Source organism: Pteropus vampyrus, unplaced genomic scaffold (genome assembly GCF_000151845.1).
Source record: "Pteropus vampyrus isolate Shadow unplaced genomic scaffold, Pvam_2.0 Scaffold254, whole genome shotgun sequence".
NCBI classification, from domain to species: Eukaryota; Metazoa; Chordata; class Mammalia; order Chiroptera; family Pteropodidae; genus Pteropus; species Pteropus vampyrus.
Window position 1 is genome coordinate 633528 of NW_011889035.1, and position 5753 is coordinate 639280.

Consider the following 5753-nt stretch of genomic DNA (forward strand, 5'->3'; position numbering starts at 1 on the left):
TGATTTCCAAAGCTTTTTAGGTCAATACCCTAATCCCCCATCCCATTCAGTACAGTTGTTTCATACATTTATGATATATTTAGATTCCTTCGTCACATTCTGTGTTTAATCCTGGGACACCTCAACCTCCAAAATTATTTTTTTTTAACATTTGCATACATTAAGGTCATACTTTGTGTTGTAATATTCTATATGCTTTGACAAGTGCCTAGTGCCATCTATCTACCATTATAGTATCATGTAGAATAGTTTCACCGCCCTAAAAATCCCTTGTACTTGACCTGTTCAATCTTACCCAACCTACCAGAAAATCTGGCAATCACTGATCTGTTTACCAGCTCCATAGTTTTACTTTTTCCAGAATGCCATATAGTTGAAATTATACAGTACATAGCTTTTTCAGACTGGCTGTTTTCACTTATGCCTTTAAGATTTATTCACATCTTTTCATGGTTTAATAGCTCGTTCCTTCTTATTGTTGAATAATATTCCATTGTATAGCTGTAGCAAGGTTTGTTTATCCATTCACCTGTTGAAGAACATCTTGGTTGCTTCCAGTTTGGGCAATTATTAATAAAGTAGTTATAAACATTCGTATGCAGGTTTTGTGTAGATATCTGTTCAAGTTAGTTGAGTAAATACCTATGATCGCGATTGTTGGTAAGACTGTATTTGTTTCATCAGAAATTTTCAAACTGTCTTCCAAAGTAACTGTACCATTTTGTATTCCCACCAGCAATGAATTCCTTATTTCTGGAATTTTCTGTTTAATACTCTCGAACCACGGTTGGCCGTGGGTGAGTAAAACTTACAAAAGCAAAACCATGGACAAGGAGGACTACTGATTTGTTTGTGGTCAAAGATGGAAAAAAAAGGTTATTTCAAGCCTAGCTTCTAAAGTCAGAATATAAATTAAATGTGTACAAAACGAGTCTCCATTTCTCCACTGGAGCATTGTACTTGATTTGGAGAGCATTTATTGTTTCAGGTGCTTGAAAGGATGGGAAGCAGAGCTGCTGGAAAGAGGGTAGGAACTGAAGGCAATGACAACACTGCAGAGAATCGAGAGAGAGAGAGAGAGAGAGAGAGAGAGAGAGAGAGAGAGAGAGAGAGAGAGAGAGAGAGAGAGATTTGTGTTAAAGCTCTTCTGCTGACTTTTGACTTTTCCTTGCACCAGCCCCAGCTGGAGACTTTTCTCCTTTTTAAAATTCCCTTTGCTCCCTCTTCCATTTGCTCCTCCCTGCCTTACTTTTTTTTTTTCCTATATGTCCCAGCATTCTCCCTTGGCCTCTTAGCACACAGCAAGTGAAGCCCAGAGTAGGTTCCCAGTTGGATAGAGTAAAAGTATAAAGCAGCCTTCTCACTACTTACCTAATTCCCTTGGGTTTTATTGTTATTAATTTTCTTATACAGTGTTTCTGTGAGACAGCTGTGTTTTTAGCTGAAGGAAAGTTTGTAAACTTAAGGACAGGAAAAAAGATACCATTAAGAAAGCAGTAGAGAATTTTGAAAGTCAGGATTTCTTTAAATAGCATCGGCTGTAAGCAGTTCCTACCTTGTCTACAAAATCTTGCTTGGCTGAATAGAAGTTAGATGGCCATTCTCTCTGGTCTGATGATTTCTCATTTCTTTTTTTGGCCAAGGTCATTAATAACAAACTTTCTTAGTATCTGGTGAAACCATTCATTTATTCCCTCTTTAAACAAGTCCACAAATCTGTTAGTTAGGAATTTAGTGATTTAGGAGCCACGACCATTGCAAAATCTATAATCTCTCTATCGGTATGTAAAGGCACATTTCTACTTCTGATCCCATTTCCTCATTTGATAAGAAATCAAAGGGAGGCCATATGATTTAGTTTATTGTTTGTTTATTGTCAGGATTAAATGAGATAATGCAAAAATGCTGATCACGACTGAGCACATGCACACAGCTTGGTACATGTTAGTTTCACTTTGGATGAATACTCCAATGCTCCAGAGGTTTCTATTCCTATCAGAACCTATGGCCTATTCTCAGAATCCTGCTAGGTGGCAAGAAACAGTAGGACACATGTATTCATGCTAAAGCCATTGGGGAGTTTCTAATGTCACACATGGAAAGGTGGGCATGGAGTAGAACACAGCAGGCTTTGATATCTATTACAATAGATTTCTACACTTTTAAGTTATATTTGTCAAGTTAAAACTCTACTGGTCTTATGGAGACATATCCCCACCTAATAAGAGAAAATTTCTAAGATGCTTGGCAATTCTATGTAATCTGAAAACTAAATGCTTTTGTAGTCAAATAACTGGATTTTTAAATTTCTTTTTCAATTGTAGGCATGCTGACAGGCAAGCTCCATGAAGATAAGCATTTTTGTCTCTTTTGTTCTTTTCATGGTACAATTCCAGTCACTCAGAGCATAGCCAATACAGTATGAACTCAAAAATATTTGTTGATTAAATGAATGAATGATTTTGTTTAAGGTGGCCTAATAAAAGAGCCAATCCAGGCTCTGACTCTAGAATATCTGAGACTATCTAAAAATATTAGAGATATTCTCAAGAGTGCCAAGAAAAAAAAAAATTAAGAGCCTGCTATATATCTGGCATTGCACTGGGCCTGTGGAATTTTATGTTTAACAAGGCAGTCATGCTCCTTGTCATGAAATGAGCACATATAGTTTAGCAGAGAAGAGAGGTATTGTATGAAATGGTGAATACTAAAAGGGATGATTTTTATGAAAAAGAAAGTACAGAGTGTTATGGGAGCACTGTGAGGGCTACAGCATATGAACAAAGGCAACATTCCTAAAGCAAGTGTTACAGATCATGAAAACATCTTGACAACTAAAAAACGTATTTCAGATGAAAGGTACTATTAGCAAAGTCCTTGCGTAAAGAGCTGGCTCTTTCTCCATGCTCTATCTCTTCCTTGGGATACAGAGGGGAAGCATAGTTGTTACAATTGTTCTGATGTGTATATGACCCTGAGAAACAAGCCTGGGTAGCACAGCGAGCAACTTATTCTACATTTCTTCTTTTGAGGAAACATCTGTCTCTCTTTCAGGATGCCAGCCCTCACATGGGTCTTCCAACATTAGCATATTTTTCAGCCATCTGCAATGTGGCTCCCCACCACACACACACACAGGCTTGGTCGTGGCGCACAAACACGCACCTTTGTCCAAACTTCAGTATCAGGCTTTACTACAAAAGACTCTGCTAAACGTCCTTGGAAAGACCTTAAATCTTCATAGTCCATTCATATTCTTCCAACAGCTGCATAGCTATTTTATGTGCAATATACTTAACACACACTTTTCAGCTCATTTGAATTCACAGACAAAAGAAACTGTTGTAGATATTTTTGTTTTGGGGGTTGTTACTGTCTTTATTGATGGTCATAGGATAGAGGAAGGCCTCAGATGTCATGTGGTTTCACTTCCTACTAGGCAATCAGGTAGGCTCATTCTGAAATAAAACCTCTAAATCAATATCCTCTTATTATTTATTATTATTATTTGAATAACATTTTTTATTTTTCAATTATAGTTGGCATACAATGTTATGTAAGTTTCAAGTGTACAACATAGTGATTAGACATCTATAAAATACATGAAGTGAACACCTCAATGCATCTATTATCCTTCTGACTCCGTACCTAGTTATTACAATATTATGACTATATTCCTTATGCCATACTTTATGTCTCCATGACTATTTTGTAACTACCAATTTGTACTTCTTAATCCTTCACTATTTCATCCACTCTGCCAGCCCCGCTCCCATCTGGTAACCCTCAAAATGTTCTCTGTATCTATGAGTTTGTTTCTGCTTTATTTGTTTATTTTGTTTTTTAGATTCCACATGTAAGTGAAATCATATGGCATTTGCCTTTCTCTATCTGACTTACTCCACTCAGCACAGCACCCTCTATGTCCATTCATGTTGTTCCAGATCTAAAGATTTGATTCTTTTATTTCTTTACTTGCTTGTTTATTTTTTGGCTAAGTAATATTCCATTGTATATATGTACTACCTCTTCTTTATCCATTCATCCATTGATGGACACCCAGGTTGCCTCCATATCTTGGCTACTGTAAATAATGCTGCAATGAACATATGGATGCACATATCCCTTCAAAGTAGTATTTTGGGTTTCTTTAGGTAAATACACAGAAGTGGAATTACTAGGTCTTTCTTTGTCTCTTATTATAGCCTTTGTTTTAAAGTCTTTTATGTATAAGTATTGCTACCCCAGATTTTTTTTTCATTTCCATTTTCATGGAATATCTCTTCCATCTCTTTTCTTCCAATCTGTGTGTCTTTTAATCTAAAGTGAAACTCTTGTTAGTAGCATATGTAAGGGTCTTGTTTTCTTAGCCATTCAACTGCCCTATCTTTTGATTGGAGTACTTAATTCTTTTTCATTTGAAGTACTTGTTGATAAGTATATAGTTATTGCCATTTTATTATTCATATTGCTGAATATACATATTATACATTTTTTCTTCTTAGAGAAATTCCTCCAACATTTCCTGTAATATTGGCTTGATGGTGATGAACTTCTTTAACTTTTTCTTGTCTGGGAAGTTCTTTATCTATCCTTTGATTCTAAATGATAGTTTTATTGGTAGAGTAATCTTGGTTGTAGATCCTGGATTTTCATCACTTTGAATATTTTGTGCCAATCCCCTTCTGGCCTGCAAAGTATGCTTGATGTTGTCCCAGATGCCCCATAAATTATCCTCGATTTTTTGGATTCTCTTTTCTTGTTGTCATTCTGATTGGGTGTCCTCCACTACCCCATCCTCTAAATTGCTAATTTAATCCTCCACTTCATCCAATCTGTTGATTCCCTATAACGTACTCTCATCTCAGATACTGTAGTCCTTATTTTTGACTGGTTCCTTTTTCCCTTTTATGATTTCCATCTCCGTTTTTATGTTTTCTATCTCTTTGTTAAAGTTCTCACTGAGTTCCTCTATTCTTTCCCTAAGTTCATTGAGTATTCTTATAATCAGTGTTTTGAAATCTGCATCTGGTAGATTGCTTGTCTCCATTTTGTTGAGTTCTTTTTCTGGAACTTTGTTCTCTTCTTTCAGGTGGGACATGTTTCTTTGTCTCTCGATTTTGGCTGCCTCCTTGTGCTTTTATTCCCATGTATTAGGTAGAGCTTCTAAGTCTCCCATTTTTAGAGAGTGGCTTTATGTAGCAGTGGCTTTATACAGAAGACAGTCTTCTCTGCTCAGCTGAGCCAGGTTCTCAAGATGTACCCCTTTTGAGGGTTGTGTGTGCCCTCCTGTTGTAGTTGAGCCATGGTTGCTGTTTACATGTCAATAGGAGGGATTGACCCTTGGGCTGATTGGTTGTGAGGATTGGTCAGTGAGAGACTGACCCTATGGGGTAGGATTCACTTTAGCAGGGCTCTGGTGCCTCCCTAGTCTGCCCTTTTGGTGTGTCTTCTCAGTCAGATGTTGTCCTGGGTGGTGTCCAGTACCAGTCAAAGCAGGCCACTGTGTGTGCTGGAAAAAGGGCCTCCTGGAAGGGGACCTAGCTGCAGGCCAAGTTCAGTCACAGCATGTGCAGTTCCAAGGCCACCTGGTAAGAGTCACCAAGAAATCTACAGATGGCTGCCACCCATGCTGGGCTTATAGGTGCCTTGAGAGGCCAAGCCAGGAATCAAGGCTGGCTGCCACTAGTGCAGGGCTTGGGGCTGTTCAGTAAGAGGTATGGGGCACACCGAGGCCAGATGCTGCTTCTTTG